This window comes from Aulonocara stuartgranti (assembly GCF_965226115.1).
Source record: "Aulonocara stuartgranti genome assembly, chromosome: 15".
NCBI lineage: Eukaryota > Metazoa > Chordata > Actinopteri > Cichliformes > Cichlidae > Aulonocara > Aulonocara stuartgranti.
In genome coordinates this window covers 23,909,990-23,924,202 of record NC_138951.1, presented here as the reverse complement: position 1 = coordinate 23,924,202, position 14,213 = coordinate 23,909,990, and the positions used below count along the sequence as shown (strand labels likewise).

General features: G+C 46.1%; 1 protein-coding gene across 4 annotated transcripts in view; it reads left to right on the top strand.

Annotated features, from left to right (window-relative positions):
- LOC309689720 (uncharacterized protein) overlaps nt 1-14,213 on the top strand; it is a gene marked incomplete at its 3' end in the record, with an annotated part of 45,404 nt that overhangs the window by 13,948 nt on the left and 17,243 nt on the right. For 2 of the 4 annotated variants that reach the window (XM_082506345.1, XM_082506342.1), the window contains exon 1: nt 3,641-3,667. The exons of 1 other annotated variant lie outside the window; for it this stretch is intronic. Of the gene's footprint in view, nt 1-3,595; nt 3,668-4,015; nt 4,781-14,213 lie in introns of those variants that run through there. One more of the 4 variants, XR_014271507.1, reaches the window with a different exon arrangement.

The following is a 14,213-nucleotide window of genomic DNA, read 5'->3' as shown; positions in this document are numbered from 1 at the left end:
TAAAACAAAGGGGGGCCTAGCAAAAAAGGTTTGGGAACCACTGCTCTACAAGGTTGGCGAAATAAAAAAAAATGTATTAACATTTTTTTATTTGGACTTTTATTAGTCCAAATTTTTTTATTTGGACTAAAAAAAATGTTCGAAGTGGACTAGGTGCTAATTTTCAGATGTCAGGTCTACATCTAGAATCAAAATGAGCACATACATAAACAACCAAAGTGAAGCATTAAGACAAAACATAGCAACGTCAAACAGCGTCCACACATTTTGCCACAAATACATGCAAAACAACTAAATTGGGCCACAAAAGTGATGTAAATTGACCAAACTAAGACACAAATCAGACAAAAACAGATGCAGGATGATCACAAACAGACACGTCGGCTACAAACTGATGCAAAATGACTAAAATCACACGTGTAACACTTTCTACATATTTGACAACAGAAGAAAAACACAAACAAACTTGGAATGCATTTTTAATTTGGATTTTTTTTATTTCATGCCGAATTAGATATTTTAAAAATCAAGCCAAAGTCTCCTCCCTGTTTGTACTGTAAGGTCAAAGCCCTACTGTACTACAGAGAACCCCAACAATCAAATGATCCCCCTCTGAGCAAGCACGAGGCGACTGTGGGGAAGAAAAACTCCCTTTAACAGGAAGAAACTTCCAACGGAACCGGGCTCAGAAGGGACGGCCATCCGCTGCGACCGGTTGGGGGGATGGAAATCAAAAGGAGACGAGATGGCGTGAACTACAGTTCTAAAATTTGGATTTGAGGGCTGATCCCAAAATTTTATGGTGATGTTTTTAAAAAAAGGATTTGGTGCTAAAAGTCTGCTTCAAGATTTTAAAAGAAGCAGGGCAGTGGGAAAAGCCAAAATGGTCATTTTAATGATCTCTGGCTTTAGTGAACCACCTGAAGGGTTTTAGCAATGTTTTTCCCACCGCAGAAAAAAACCTGGATATTTTGGACGTCTTTGGGGGACCCGGGATGACTCCGAGAGTGATTTTTAGATGTCTAATCAGAGCCTCATCAAAAGATGAATCATTTGCCATCAAAGCCTTTAAGACATTGTCTGGGGAGCCAAACTCCTTGATGAGGCGTTTGGCTATTTTCTTGATGAACTTTGTCTTGTCATTTGTCAGACTTGTGGCAGACGCTGTGCTGCTGAGTTCAGGCTGCATTAGATTGCTCAGACGGTTGATGACCGTGTCTATTTCTTTTGTAGTAGTTGCGATCCGAGCAGCAAACTTTTGGGTCTCAGGTTTAGATTTATAGATGACTCTCATGATAAGGAGCAACGCAAGGTCATTGGAAATTTTCTCAACATCAGAAGATGAACCTGACACAGAATCCATCTCTGATATTTTGGAGGAATCTTTGAGAGAGTGTTTCAGGCTCAAGGCTCCAGATGATTTATCTGGAGAAATGCTCCCAGGTTGTGGCATTTGAGGTGACTTGTCAGATGCCACAGAGCATTTATCTGGAGAAATGCTCCCAGGTTGTGGCGTTCGAGGTGACTTGTCAGATGCCACAGAGCATTTATCTGGAGAAATGCTCCCAGGTTTTGGTGTTGGAAGTGATGCACCAGATTCTTTTCCTCTGCCATCTGAATCAGGGCTTTTTTCCTGTGTTGTGGTCTGTGCTCTTTTAATAAAGTTGTGGATGTCTTCCAGGGCCCCAGAAATCTTGTCCATTTGAATCATTTGATCTTTCTCTTCATTGCAGAAGAGTAAAAGCTTCTGCAAAAACCTTTCTACTGTGTCATCTATGAGGACATAGAGGACTTCAGCAGAAATGCGACGCTTTGAGCCCTGTACTGATTTCGGAGTCCTGGAGATGACCGTGTCTGAGAGGGACCTACCCATTAGAGGTATGGGGATTTGATAGCCTCGATCCACCGTAAGTAGATCAAACAGGTTTGCCACTAAGTCCTCCGTAAAATTCCTGATATGCCCACTATTTTTAAAGTCCCCCAAGGTCTTATCGATGAGGAAGAGTTCTTCTTTCTTTGTTAATTTGTCAAATAACTGATTAACGTCTGATCTAATGACGTTAAAGTCGACTGAAGAAGAACGTTTAATTGCGGTTCCCAGGCTTGCCGTATGTGGAGAAGGGGAGCGATGAGCCTCTGTACTCTGGGGAGCAGCCGTTTCAGGTACTGACCCTGGGAGAATGAAAACTATACTTTCATTGGAGGGCGCAGTTTCCTTCTTGGGGTGATTGCAAATGTTTTGTAGACAAACAAAATGTTTCCTGTTTGCCTTTATTCTTTTTTTCAGCTCTGTTTTCATTTTTTCAAATTGTTTTTTTGCAAACATGGAAAAGTTGTGTTTGCGTGCTTTGAGCCTGGCGTGTGAGGTGGATGGCACACATTTGGAGAAGAAGTGTCTCACCTTGTGGATAATTAAGCCTGCATTAAAGGCAGGTTTGGGTAAGTTACATTTCTCACAGAGCTCTTCACTGCTTGAATCCATGTTAGCAAGTATCTCACCTACGATGTCAACTGCAACCATTTCTACTGGGGTTGGAGCCTGGATACTTTGTGTTTCTGCAGTGGGTTTTATATGGCTTTGTGATTCTTCTGGGAGCTCATCTTTATCTTTTCCTGTCATCTCTCCATCTGAGCTCCTTGTTGACAGAATAACAGAAATCTCTGCGATTGCTGATTTCACTGATATTTTTGAACCAGTACGTTCTGTACTGGAATGAGACCCATTTGTCCCACACTGGCAGCGCAGCTTACATGCTGCATACCTTTTCAGGCATGAGGCAGCGCAACAAACCATGCGGTGTAGTTTCTTAATACTACTAAATTTGCCGCTAACATAAACGGCAGGGTCTACTGGGAAATCGGGGCTTTTTTCAATCAGTGCAATGGTTGAGCTGACCTTTTCTGAGATCTCTTCCTCAACCATCAGCGTCAGCTTGTCAGCGCTCTTATCTTGCTGTTTTGAGACATTAAGAGCGCCGGCGATGGCAGCTGAGATCGAGTCTCCGAGGGACACCCTTATTTTCCCCTCATCCATAAACTCTTCCCTTATCATGGGTTCCTGAATAACAGAAAGGGCAATCCTCAGGATGCTGGCAGAGGCGATCTGAATGATTTCAGAAATCATATCAGCGAGCACGGCATGGACGCTGGAGTCGCATTTTCCATTTTCTATAATGCTCCACTGAACTTCAGAGAGCCTTTCAAAGCACCTGTTGATTGGCGGGATAATCTGGTCTGGTGTGACCACGATTGAATTTTCGTTGATGGTTTCCATTGTTGTGTCACAAATTAGATTTTCTCCGTTTGAGCGTGTGAGAATTTTCTTGTATTACAGAGCGCCGACTGCTGAACGTTTTGCAAACACATGAGCATCGAGTTCTGATTTTTCTGTCTGAGAGCCGTTATTTATAGGCTCGGTTGTCTGTGACGTTACTGACAGACCAGCGCGAACGCCTTTGATCTGCCAGTGACGTCACAAGAAACTCACGCGGAGAGGCGGCGTTCCTTGCGCGCTCACAGATTTGAATGACGCTTTGGAGTTAACGGCACGCCGCAATGCATTGTGGGAGCCCGGCACCATTTTCGGGGTCTACGAATCAAAACAAACACGCTGTGTTGGAACGACGATTACAAGATGCTTAAGCGGAGAAGAAATAAACTCTTAAAAGTTAGTTCTGGGTTTTTATCCCACTTCATATATACACCAGGACACATGTTAGCATAATGAAAGAATTGTAGAATTAAGTGGAGTCAACAACAGCAGCATAGTGCAGTCATATCACAAATGTTAGCGTAATGAAAAAGTCTTACAAAGTCAAATTTAGCTAACCTTCGGCTAAGTTACCTGACGTTAGTGATATCGCTACTTAACGCGGCTCTTTGGTCGGTTAGTTAGTGTCATCCAGGGAAGACGGACGTTGTTTTGCTGTGCTGTATTTTTATGTGAAGTGTATATATTTATTTTTTATATTGCATGTATTTTGTGCAGTGTTTTATTTAGTTTGCATGTTTTTAGTTGCCGGCAAATTGTCCTGGAGAGACTCCGCCTTTTCCCCCGTTTTTACTAATTGGACACACCTGAGAGAAAAGAAAAGGTAATTTACAGAGTGCTCAAGGACACATAAGAGGTTTGGAGCCGGTGTTCAACAAAAATGTAACACGGAGAATGCGAGACAGACAGAGGAAAGACACAGACGATCAGAGGGGAGAGCGAGAGACGATCAGAGAGTAGAGATGATCAGATGGAGCAGACGACCAGCGACTGGGAAGAGAGATTACCAGCGACTGGAAAGGGGAAACGATCAGAGGAAAAAAAGGCAGATGACCAGCGACTAGGGACGCGTAGCGGCAGTCTGGTGGCAATAACGACAAGAGCCAGCTCGTGCACTGCGGGAGAACAGAAGCAGTGAGACCGCGGTGCCGATTGCAGTTTGAGGAAGCGGCGGGCGGAGTTGAGAGCTCTGCCCACCCGGGTAAGTCTTTGACTTATCCTTTTTATAAAGTAAACTGCCAAAGGAATAGTGACTGCCGCTCCCTCCCTTTCTTCAGTGCACCAGGACGTGGAATGCGGGGAGGAAGGCGAGGACTCCGCTGGGTTTCCCTCTTTTAATACTACGCTGGACCTCTTAGTTTTCTGTGACTTTTAGGCCGTGGTGGATTCCACTGGACTTCTAATGTTGTGTGTTATTGATTTTTATTGTGTCTTCCCTTGGCCAAGGTTGTTTTAATTCATTTTATATTTTTAACTATTTAAACATAATAAATTATATTTTTAATTCTACAGTTTTTGTATCGTGTGCTTTTCCCTCGGCGGCTCCACTGCTCTGCCCGCTTTGAGGAAGGTTTCCTTCCTTTTAAAAAACACAAACCATCTTGGAAACATAATCAGCCTTTCCGCTCCGGTGTCATATTAGTTTAGGTTTGTGCCGAAGCTGGGTCTGTTTGTCAGTGTGAAGCCAAACGTGCTTTAACGTTTTAGGAAACACCGAGCAGACGGTTCATACTTGCCAACATTCAAAGGGCTGTTGGGGGGGGGCAAATATATTTTACAGTGTTTATTTATTCGACAAAATACGTTAAATGTCACCGTTATTATTGGCTGGCCGGAAACAGCGGGGGTGTCCAAATTCAGAGGCTGCTTCCACCTGAGGACCCGCCTTCGCGGTCTAAAGAAAGCCGCGTAGTACGTCACGAGCTCCCTCGGTGGAGTGAAACTGCGTCTGCTCCTTGCTGTCTAAAATATAACCGGGCGCTGGCGTCAATTCTCCACCGTCTCACACTTTGTTTAATCAGTTTTCTGTTTGACGTTTATTCAGCTTTGTGAAAACCCCAGAGGACCCCTCCCGAGGGATTAATAAAGTTACATTTAAAGGAGCCAGCATCAGCTGAGAGATATAGAGGAGAACAGGGGGACAACAGACAGCTCTCTGTAGTTGACAGACTGGTAAAAACATTGAAAACAGTTTTTAGATATTTGCTTCCTGTATTTGCAGAAGTATCTCCAACACAAACTGTAACAGCTGCATGCAGGGAACCACTCAGTCATGTTTATCCTGCAGGACAGGATCTGACAGGGAAAGAAGGAAAAATAAGGGAACCACGGACAACTTTGATAATGCTTTGATTTATCCGCAGTACATTTAGTTCAAATATTGTTTCCATCACAGAGGGATTGTGCTGGTTTCAGTGGGGAAAGTATGCAGCTCATTTAAATGTTCAAAGAGCTGTGAAAAGTTGTCCGTTCATAAAGTGTGTCAGTATTTTATAAGGATGCCATGTTTCTGTATCATCTCTCTCCTGTCAGAGCCTCTTCCAAACATCAGCCTGTTTAATGCTCTCATATCTTCAACATCTCGAGTAAATTATACTGCACAGTTTTCTCTCCAATAAAAGAATATTTACTGCATGAGTCTGTTTTCCATTTTATCTGAAACATTCAAGGAGGAGATCTTTTACTGTATTTTGGTGATATTGCCCTTAAATGTGACTAAAGCTTTCATACAGTGGTGATCACGGACATAACTCTGAGATCAGTCTGACTGAACTCTGAAAATCACTGAGTGTTATTTCACAGAACCATAATTAGATTAACTCAAACGGAAACACGCGGTGTTAAACAGTAGTATAATTATCATTAACTGTCAAAGTAAGTGCGTATTTTGCTTGTTTCCGTTTCCATCAAAAATCGAATTAATTAATAATTGTTTGATTTGTGTTGATGAAGGCCTGCCTCCTTCTCCTCACAGTCACTTTTTACGAGACCATGAGTGTGTTTCATTTTTTGTTCTGTCAGTCTTGGATGTGACTCCTGAAAAGAGATTCACCATGATTCTGGTTCTCCTTTCACAGTCAGTACTGCTGGTTTCTCTCTCAGACTGACTGACACACGTTGAACCCGAGCTCATCTTCGAACAGGTAAAGCCACTTATTACCGCACAAAGTAACTGATTTTGTTGTTAGCAACGACTGAACGCTGGGTCTCGCTTTGAGTAACCGGAAGTATAAAACCGGACAACGGAAGTAGTGGTCTGTCATGGCAGCCTACGTACGCTCTTACAGAAACCTGTGGATACAGCTAAAAAACTGCGACCTCAAAACCGCTAGGGAGTTATTGTCACCATATAGAGAATCTAGATATGCGAATATTTTCCTAATCTGGTCTCTATCTTTTTCTTCTAACACGCTTACTTGACGCTTTGCCTCACCGCTTAAAGCCCCAATTAAAATTTCTACTTTCCGGGCCTCAGCTATTTCTTGAGCATTCAATAAACCTTGTATTTGTTCTTTCCAATCTCCATATGAAACATCTGCTTCAGGACCCTTATATTTTGGTACCCAAGGGGCACCCGGATACACCGGCATCATCATCTCTATATCTGCACTCCAGGTGCGGAACACTGCTCCCCAAACTTGTATCCTGTCGACAAACGCCAAAATTATGTAGCCGCTAAACTGGTGGAACTAAATCTTCACCACCACGCCTATACAAGCAGAAAGGGGAGTGAGTGGGTCAGAGCTCAGAGGACAGAAATTTAGCTGGCTTCAAACACACCATTTATTTTCAGGATAAAACACAGTCAGAACCCCAAATACAAGCTAAAATCCCCGTATACAATAAAAATAGTGTTTACAACCCGCTAAAAACCCTGCCGGCAGGAATGATTAAACGCTAAAAACACAAAGCTAAATGAATGTTTTTCCCTATACTAAAAACTCCCCCCCAGGGTCCTAATTCTCCCAGTCCCGCAACACACGGGCAAATTCTCCTGAGCTGAGAGAGACAGGAGAGGAACTCCTCTTCCGGGATGTGGACTCTCGCCAGCAGAAGACCAGGGAGGAGGCTCCTATCTCCACCTGACTGTGCGCAATCGTGCAGTCCAGCTACTCTCCACCTCCGCGCACGGCCTCCCTCGTAGCTCCGCCAGATGCAGGCAGAGGCGTACCCCTGCCCTACTGTGGATTTCACGCGTCGCCTCCCACGGTCGCTATTCTGTCCGTCGGGACTGGATCGCCGGGTTGTGCTGGCCGATCGCCGAATGTCTCGTGGCGCCCCACAGTCAGGCCAGAGGTCCTTCTTCTCATATGCTGGCTTGCACACGTTTTGTTTTCCAGCTCTCCACTTTTCGTGTGTCTCTCTCTTTTTAGTCTTTGCGCTCACTATCTCCCTTAGGTCAGTTTGGTGGCTGATAGGCCACCTCGGGGAACGCCCCCACCTCACAGGTGCCTACAATTGTCCGCTTAATCCACAGTGGAATAATAAAAAACATATTGTTCAATCAACACTAAACACACACTATAAATATGGAGATAAAATCATGCAATAGGAATATCAATAAACAAACATGCAATATCACTATTACAATAAAATCATGCAAATAAAATCGACACCCTGTACCAACACAGTCTGATCCAAAACAAAATATAAAAACACAATTTTCCACTGTGTGACATCCCCCCACATTTTACCTGTGACAGTCCCTGTCACCCTAGTCAAGCGACCTGTAACGGGCGGGTGGCTGACCAAAATTAGGCCTTGTCAAGCGCCGCACCTCTGACAACTCTCCCGGCTGCTGGGCTGGGGCGCTGGGCACAAAACCATAAAATGGAGGCTCAACTAGCACCTCTCCCTCAACGCTGACTTCCTGCCCCTCTGAGTGGTAGTCTGCTGCAGGGGTAACGCACAACTTTAGTGCATTCCAATGGAGGACCTTCTCCCCCCCCTTTCTCCGGATGCACCCTATATACTACTTCTACTACTACTATTGCCAACTTCTTCCACTACCACATACGGCTCTGAGCTCCAACCTGGGTGCAACTTGCCTCGTCCCTGCCTATTCCTGTCCCTTATCCAAACTCTCTCGCCTGGCACCAACGGCAGGGCCCGTGCACTTCGGTCATAAGCCCTCTTGTTTTGCGTGGCTGCTGCCCTCATCTTCTTCTTAGCCATCTCATAGGCAAAGGATAGTTTCTGGTGATGGTCCTTAACCCACCCTCCCAGGTTGTGGCATGGAGAATCCCGCTCAACACCTAGGTTCAAATCCACTGGCTGCCTCAAATGCCGCCCAAACATCAGGTACGACGGCGCATACCCTGTGGCACTATGGACAGTATTATTATATGCTTGTAAGAGCTCTGGGAGATATTCTGGCCACCTCTGTTGTCTCTCTGACTCTAGGGACCGAAGCATGTGCAGCAATGTCTGGTTCATCCTCTCAACCCCACCATTTCCAGCCGGATGGTATGGGGTGGTCTTGCTTTTTGTAATGCCATAGCACTTACACAGCTGGTACATCAGGGCAGACTCAAAACTACCACCTCTATCTGAGTGTAGCCTGGTCGGGCAACCGAAGGTCTGAATCACGTGAGCCCAAAGAGCATGCACCGCAGTCTGAGCAGTCTGGTCTTTGGTAGGAACTGCCCAGGCGTACCGTGTGAAAAGATCGGTCATAACCAGAATATTCTGGTACCTGTCTGTGGGCCTCCCCAATGTAAGAAAGTCCAGGGCCACAACCTCAAGGGGATAGGACACAATAACGGGATGCAAAGGGGCTCTAGGCCTATTTCTATCTCGTAGGCCACACGCAGCACACCCTAGCTGGAATTCGCGCACCTCCTCTTCCATGCTGGGCCAATAAAAGAAGCGACGTATCCTGGACAGTGTCTTTTCCACTCCCGCATGTGCCGCTGCCTCGTGATACTTCTCCCACACCTCCTTGTGTCTCTCTGCAGGACATAGAATCTGAAGGTACATTTCGTTAGTGTTAGGGTCCCTTAGTATTTAGTATTTATTTATTTATTGTCATTGTCAAGAACAATGAAATTGCGTTTGGGGCTTCCATACAACCCAAAAAAAAGAAGAAAATAATAAATACCCCTTAAAACCCAAGTGTACATATTTAACCCAGTGTGACTCCAATGCAATAAGACAATCCTTAGCAATAATGTTCGTAGAAATTCAGACAAAGACCTGAGAAACATGACAAAATACAACAATGCAACCCATTCAATATTATTGTACTGTGAGATATGATATCAGATATGATAGTTATCTATTTAAGAAAGAGGGGGGGGGGGGGGCAGGAGGGGGAAGAGAATAAAGATATGATGCACCAATGCAGACCAGTTCATTGCTATTAAGAAGTTGGATATGGTTATTGTCCGTGAGAGGGGGGCAGAGAGTTCAGGAGCCTCACAGCCTGTGGATACAGGCTGTTGGCCAGTCTGGATGTTCTGGCCTGTATAGACCTGTACCTTCTCCCTGAGGGCAGCAGATGGAAAAGGTGGCGCGCAGGGTGATGTTACCTCTCTGCACAGCGTATCCTCGCAAACCTGCAGCCTTCTCCATTGCTGTAATAACTTCTGTACAGGGCTAGGTAGGGATCTCCTCGTTGGTGCATCAGGGGGGATTCCCTGTTCCACATACTCCCTCAGGATGAGCAGATCCATGTCCTTTTCTTGAGCCTCCTTCCAGTCATTCATCTGCGGCACCAGCCCCTGTGCATCCCGACGTGGAGCACTCGTGGTGTTTATGTAAGCTGTTTGACAGTCTGTGGGAAATCTAGAGAGAGCATCAGCATTAGCATTCTCTTTTCCAGCCCTGTACTTAACCTCGAAGTCAAAGGATGCCAGCTGTGCCACCCAGCGTTGCTCTGTTGCCCCAAGTCTAGCATTCTGTAAGTGGGCCACAGGATTGTTGTCGGTATACACGACAAACTTGGCACCTGTCAAGTAATCCTTGAACTTCTCAGTAATGGCCCATTTTAGAGCTAAAAGTTCCAGTTTGAAGGAACTATAGTTTTTGTCATTTCGTTCGGTGGGGTGTAGGCTCCTGCTGGCATATGCAATCACCCGTTCCTTGCCATCTTGCACCTGAGCTAACAGAGCACCTAAGCCTTGATTGCTGGCATCAGTATAAAGTGCAAAGGGCTCCAGGAAATCTGCATAAGCCAAAATAGGGGGCTCGGTCAGAGCACATTTCAAGCTGTCAAAGGCTTCCTGACATTCAGCAGACCACTGGACCTGCATGCTTGACCTGCTAGAAATTCCCACGAGCAGAGCATTTAAAGGTCTAGCCAACCTAGCAAACCCTGGGACAAATCGCCTGTAATAACCTGCCAGGCCAAGGAAAGCTCTGACCTGACGGGTGGTCGAGGGAACAGGCCAGTTCTGGACAGCTTGGATTTTCTCAGGGTCCGGTCTTACCCCTTGTTGGTCGACAAGATGCCCCAGGAACTTCACCTGACAGTGGAACAGCTTACATTTGTCCAGCCTCAGCTTCAGACCATGTTGCCACAGCTTCTGCAGGACATTCTCCAATTGCTGTAGATGAGTAGAGAAGTCAGGTGAGTAGATTATTATATCATCCAGATATACCAAAACAGATTCAGAAAGGTGACTACTTAGACACCGCTGCATCAGGCGCTGGAAGGTGGCAGGGGCATTACAGAGTCCAAAAGGCATGCGATCAAACTCAAACAAACCCAGAGGAGTGGTAAATGCAGTTTTCTCCCGATCCTTAGGATCCATTTCCACTTGCCAGTATCCACTGGCAAGATCCAGTGTGGAAAACCACTCAGCTCTGGTCAGACATGTTAAAGTCTCTTCAATTCGGGGGAGCGGGAACGCATCTTTATGAGTTACTGCATTTAATTTTCTGTAGTCTACACAAAATCGCCAACTGCCGTCCTTTTTCCTCACCAACACAATGGGGGCTGCCCAGGGACTGCTACTCTCCCGAATGACACCTTTTTTCAGCATATCTGCTAGAAGTATCTTAATCTCTTTGTACATCAGTGGTGGTAAAGGGCGATATTTTTGTTTAATGGGTGGTGTATCACCTGTGTGGATCTGGTGTTGGACCAAATCAGTTCTTCCGTAATCCTCCTCGTTCACAGCAAACACCTTTCGCCACCTCTGCAGCAGGGTCTGGAGCTCGACCTTCTGCTGGGGGGGTCAAGTCTATGCCGTTAAGCAGTTGACTCACCTCCTCTTCAGGGATCGCAGGCTCTTCGGGCCCAGCTGCTTCAACTACGCCCACCTCGATCACACCATCGGATCCCATTGTCAGGCTAAGATCACTGTCCATCTCCACGTCCGACTCCTCCACCTGGTACAACTGGCCCATCTTCTGGTAGCGTCCTATAGTCACTTCGTATGGATTAGGGTTACAGACCCGGATAGGGAGCCTCCCTCCTTTGACTACTGACAGGGTTCGGGCTACCCCCCAGGGTCCAGCATCAGGTAAGGCCTCCACTAGTGCCAAGCGTTCTGTCCCACCCTTACCTTTACACGTCCGGCCCCAGACCATCACTTCACAGTTCGGGGGCACCTTGACTCCTCTGCGGCTAGCAGGTCGAACATAGCCTAGAAAGCCATCAGTCTTGGTGGTAGCAGTCTGTTGACAGACGGCAAACGCCTCTTTCCATGCTCTGCGGGACTTCAGCTTTTGAGGATGAAAAGCAGACTTGCCTTCGGCAAAAACATCATCCCAGCATGCACTAATAACATTCATACCAATAATTAAAGGGTGCGTGGAACAGTCATTTCTCACAACCACAACCCCTTTTCCTGGTATCTCCACCCCTTCTACCTCAAAATCCATGACCGCATAGCCTGAGTATGGTATCTCAAGTCCATTGGCTGCCTTTAAGGCGAACAACAGGGGTGTGTCAGTTTTATTCACTTCAGGGAAATGGAGATCCATTACCTGCTGTTGCACTAGTGTAACCTGAGAGCCTGTGTCTAATAATCCCGTCATCTTGACCCCTCCCATACACACCTCAATGAGTGGACATTCTCCCACAAAAGCTGTACTGGCCCCCTGATTGTTTGAATAGTCCCTTGTCCCCACCGCCTGGGCCTCGGCAGCGGGGTTTATTAGTTTAAAGGTGGTTGTTGGTCTAGTGTGCTCTGACAGAATCTGGCAATATGCCCAGCTTGATTACAACGATGGCAAATGGGTTCTCCCTCTCGGGTCCAGTTATTAGCATATCCAGAACGTTTTGGCTTAAACCTTGATTTATTAAAAGCTGAGCCGGCTGGGCTTTGCTGTGGCAAGAGCGGTTTAATTTCATTAACAACATCTTTGACGAGATCTCGCATTTGACCCTTGACATCCTCCATAATTTCTTTTTTAAATGTCTCTTTCCAGTCTGGTTCATAAGGTGGCTTAACACACCTGGACTCACCCACTGCCAAGCACGTAGTTTGCAATCCCTGGTGTCCCAACTGTTCCTCCTCTAGGAGCAACGCCTCCCGATGGACTGTTGAAAAATCCTCTTCTGGATGGTGACGCACGTAGGCTCGCAGGGTTTGTGACAACGGGCCCTCCCGCAGGCCCAACAGCATCTGTTCCTGTAAACACTTTTCAGTAGGTGCTTGATTTGGATTGCGCTGTTGTAGCCTGCAGTGCAACTCCCTCAACCTTAAGGTAAAAGATTTTACCGACTCATTTTGTTTTTGTATACAGCTAAAAAACTGCGACCTCAAAACCGCTAGGGAGTTATTGTCACCATATAGAGAATCTAGATATGCGAATATTTTCCTAATCTGGTCTCTATCTTTTTCTTCTAACACGCTTACTTGACGCTTTGCCTCACCGCTTAAAGCCCCAATTAAAATTTCTACTTTCCGGGCCTCAGCTATTTCTTGAGCATTCAATAAACCTTGTATTTGTTCTTTCCAATCTCCATATGAAACATCTGCTTCAGGACCCTTATATTTTGGTAACCAAGGGGCACCCGGATACACCGGCATCATCATCTCTATATCTGCACTCCAGGTGCGGAACACTGCTCCCCAAACTTGTATCCTGTCGACAAACGCCAAAATTATGTAGCCGCTAAACTGGTGGAACTAAATCTTCACCACCACGCCTATACAAGCAGAAAGGGGAGTGAGTGGGTCAGAGCTCAGAGGACAGAAATTTAGCTGGCTTCAAACACACCATTTATTTTCAGGATAAAACACAGTCAGAACCCCAAATACAAGCTAAAATCCCCGTATACAATAAAAATAGTGTTTACAACCCGCTAAAAACCCTGCCGGCAGGAATGATTAAACGCTAAAAACACAAAGCTAAATGAATGTTTTTCCCTATACTAAAAACTCCCCCCCAGGGTCCTAATTCTCCCAGTCCCGCAACACACGGGCAAATTCTCCTGAGCTGAGAGAGACAGGAGAGGAACTCCTCTTCCGGGATGTGGACTCTCGCCAGCAGAAGACCAGGGAGGAGGCTCCTATCTCCACCTGACTGTGCGCAATCGTGCAGTCCAGCTACTCTCCACCTCCGCGCACGGCCTCCCTCGTAGCTCCGCCAGATGCAGGCAGAGGCGTACCCCTGCCCTACTGTGGATTTCACGCGTCGCCTCCCACGGTCGCTATTCTGTCCGTCGGGACTGGATCGCCGGGTTGTGCTGGCCGATCGCCGAATGTCTCGTGGCGCCCCACAGTCAGGCCAGAGGTCCTTCTTCTCATATGCTGGCTTGCACACGTTTTGTTTTCCAGCTCTCCACTTTTCGTGTGTCTCTCTCTTTTTAGTCTTTGCGCTCACTATCTCCCTTAGGTCAGTTTGGTGGCTGATAGGCCACCTCGGGGAACGCCCCCACCTCACAGGTGCCTACAATTGTCCGCTTAATCCACAGTGGAATAATAAAAAACATATTGTTCAATCAACACTAAACACACACTATAAATATGGAGATAAAATCATGCAA